The sequence below is a fragment of the Sinocyclocheilus anshuiensis genome, unplaced genomic scaffold (genome assembly GCF_001515605.1).
Source record: "Sinocyclocheilus anshuiensis isolate Anshui unplaced genomic scaffold, SAMN03320099.WGS_v1.1 scaffold116, whole genome shotgun sequence".
Lineage (NCBI taxonomy): Eukaryota > Metazoa > Chordata > Actinopteri > Cypriniformes > Cyprinidae > Sinocyclocheilus > Sinocyclocheilus anshuiensis.
Genome location: NW_015554064.1, coordinates 543,000 through 546,996, shown reverse-complemented (window position 1 = coordinate 546,996; position 3,997 = coordinate 543,000). Strand labels below are relative to the sequence as shown.

General features: G+C 31.2%; 1 pseudogene; it reads right to left on the bottom strand.

Annotated features, from left to right (window-relative positions):
• LOC107668634 (netrin receptor UNC5C-like) overlaps positions 1-3,997 on the bottom strand; it is a 73,991-nt pseudogene that overhangs the window by 41,171 nt on the left and 28,823 nt on the right.

The window sequence follows — 3,997 nt, the reverse complement described above, 5'->3', positions numbered from 1 at the left end:
ATAATTAAAAAAAAATTGAATAGCTTTTTTATGCTTAAATTATTTTTTAATCAAATTCACTTATATTGATTTTTACATTGCAAAAAACAAAACAAAACCGTTAAAACAAAAACAAAAAAATTAGACATGAATATGTGCTTCAATGGCATTTAATTAGATTTAACTAATTTATAATATTTATATATATATATATAATTGATTTATAATATTTATACAAATGTATTACATTTTTAAATAATTTAACAAAAATTTAAATAACTTTTTTAAATGTTTAAATTCTTTTTAAATCAAATTCACTTACATTGTTTTTTTTACATTTAAATGCAAAAAAAAAAAAAAACACCAAAAAAAACAAGTTAAAAAAATAAATAAATATAAATATGCTTCAACGGAATGTAATCAGATTCTGCTTTTATTAAATGGAAAAGAGCAGCGTGAACATTCAGCTGAACTACTTCTTTTGAGTTTTACAGAAGAAAGTCAGTCTTGGGTTCAGAAAGACATGCAGGTGAGTAAATGATTACAAAATTATTAATTTTATGTGAACTATCCCTTTAAATCAGATGTTCCTGAACTTTTTTAATATGACGGGCCAAAAATCTAACTTTATTGAGGGCCGTGGGCCAAAAGTAAATGCTGCATTACATCCAACTATATTATATTAAAATGTACTCAATTTTTTACATTTTTAAATAAATTATTATACAATTTTTAAATAAAATTCACTTATATTCTTTTTTACATTTCAGTGCAAAAATGAAACAAAAATGGCATGTTTTTTCGGCATATTTTTAATATGACATGGACCGCCAAATCAATGGACCAATTTTGGGCATTTCTGCTTTAAACGAATGATTACAGAAGAATAAGAACCAGAACAGGTTTTATTTTCTGTTTTTCCACTTACATGAGCTTAAAACATCTTCTGAAAGAGTTGAGGAATCATAAAACTGCTTGTCAACACGTATAATTGCCTTCACAAGAAAAACAGCGGAGAAAGAGTCTGAGCGACTGTGATTTTCCTCTCTGCGCTTTTTAAAATAGGGTCCAAATCAGAGTAATCATAAGACGTGGAGCAATTATGAAACTTTGTGTAAGTACGATATAATCACTTATCATTATGTTAAATATAGCTGCTGAAGTGGAGTTTAACGTCACATCTCTGTTCACACGACCACCATAGACTCAACACAGACTTCTACTTCAACTCGATCCGTCAGACGACTACAGAGGATACGAGCACACTCTGCTTCAGTCTGTACAAATACAGAAACATCCCTGAAACAAGATTATGTTGTTTCTCGAGTATATATGTGACCCTGCAGCACAAAAGCAGTCTTAAGTCGCTGGGGTATATTTGTAGCAATAGCCAACAATACATTGTATGGGTCAAAATTATAGATTTTTCTTTTATGCCAAAAATCATTAGGATATTAAGATCATGCGCCATGAAGATATTTTGTAAATCTCCTACTGTAAATACATCAAAACTTAATTTTTGATTAGTAATATGCATTGCTAAGAACTTAATCTGAACAACTTTAAAGATGATTTTCTCAATATTTAGATTTTTTTGCACCCTCAGATTCCAGATTTTCAAATAGTTGCATCTCAGCCAGATACTGTCCGATCCTAACAAACCTTACATCAATGGAAGCTTATTTATTCAGCTTTCAGATGTATAAATGTATAATAAATGCATGATGTATAAATCTCAATTTAAAAAAATGGACCCTTATGACTGGTTTTGTGGTCCAGGGTCACATTTATGTAAGACAAGACCTGTTTTTAGAGAACACAGAGAAGTTTATATTTCTTATCCTATTATTTCTTCTGCTTTTAATCTTCTGTCTCGTTTTGATGATGTTTTGATATTTTAACTGAAAAACAACACAAAAACACTGATTTGCAGTTAAAGACGGATGGAGAGGGTGAAAGCGTATCTGAGCAGTGATATGGGATTTGTGGATGGTGAAAAGGCCTGTAGTTGTGCTGTGAAGGAGGAGGAAGAGGAGGAGGAGGAAGGGCGGCACTCACTCTGCATACAGAGCGCATCTGTACAGTTCTTGGACTGCAGCACCGTTCCCTCGCAGTCCTTGCCGCCGTTTTTGGGGGCTGGAGCGCTGCACTCGCGCCGTCTCCAGTGAGTGCACTCTGTCCCACACGTCGACCACTTGCTCCACTGCGTCCACAGACCATCCACTGCAGCAAACACACCACAACACACTCAACCGGTCAGTCTACTCACCTCAGTGTCAATCGATAACGCCCATGGCCTTTTTCAAATATTTTAAAATAAAAAAAAAATAAATAAATACAAAAAATACTGTATATACATATATGCTAATATTTTTAATTCTTAAACGTACAGTAAAATGTATGTATGTTTTAATTTTAAGCAATTTTTAAATATCTTATTTGATATAATAGAATAGAGTAGAATAGAATAGAAGATTATATTTGAGACCACATTGAATTTGATTGATTTTTTTATTTAAATAAAGATTTATATACCCAATTCAATCATATGTATTTTACAAATACTAACTGTAAATTATTCAAATTATTATGCATAACAAATTTTAATGGAAAAAGTTAAATTAAAAAATAAAATAAAATGTAATATAATAAATATGTTTGAAACCACTTTGAATTTTTTTTTCAATGTTTAATAAAACATTGAAATAAGGAGCTATTTATCCTATTAAACCTTTTTAATTAAAAAAAATCTAATGCATACTCAAATTGTAAATTACTAAAATTATTATACTCATAATAGTTTGTAATGACATAAGTTAAATGGAAAGAATTCTATAATATAATATAATATAATAAATATAATATAATTAATATTTGAGACAACACTGAAAATGTGGGATTTTTAAGGCTTAAATAAATATTTATTTATCCTATTTAATCCTATGTATTTAAATGTTAAAAAATGTAAATAATAATAATAATATTGTTACTCAAATTGTTAATTACTAAAACTATTATACTGATACCAACTTGAAATGAAAAAAGTTAAATGCAAAAATAAATGCAATATAATAAATCAAGTTTGGGAACACATTGAAAATGTGAGCTATAATGTGAGATATAATTATTTAAACACTGAAACAAGGATTTATGCTATTAAACTGTATTTATTTAAAAATTACATTCAATTGAATTTAAATTACTTTTTTCTTGAATTGTAAATTGCTCAAATGATTATACTATATAAGCATTATCAGCCATCGGCCAGCACTCTCTCTAAACACTGGCCTCAGCGGTTGAGAATGCAACATACGGAGCGTGGTCATACCTGGACACAGCGGGTTGCAGGACAGTTTCTGGATGGCTTGCCCCTCACAGATGGATCCTCCGTTCAGAGGCGCGGGATTGGTGCAGCTGCGCGTCCTCTTCTGATAGCCCCGCCCACAGCGACTGCTGCACACTGACCACTCCGTCCACGTCGACCAGCCGCCGTTCACTGCAGCCGGAAACACCAGCCAAATTAACTCTTTTCAAAAAAGTTGGCAGCCAGCGATTTTGATGATTTTCACTAAAATTTTATGGCCTCCAGTATATTTTGCTGTATGAATATTTGAATATGCAATACACCAAAATAAAGATCAGAGCCTCTACTTTTAAACAAAAAAAATCAGTTTTATTCTAGCTTAAAGCATTCTTTTTTTTGTCAACAGTTGAATATAGGTAGGTTTCATAAAAATGCATAATTTTAAGCAAATCACATTTTTATCAAACACTACATTTGGATGATATTCAGTACGATTATCAAAGCATAAATCCAGTAAATCGCTTCCATCAACACCTCCAAATCTTGCACAGACATATACCACTTCCTGGATCAACACTTCATTCTGTAACATTATGCAGTTTTAATTTATATGCTGTCTATTGCTGTTATTTTTCATATGCATCTGTTTACATAAGAGATCGCTCGTTTCTCCGTCCTGTTCACGTGTGTTTTTGTTCGGGAGGTTTTGTACTC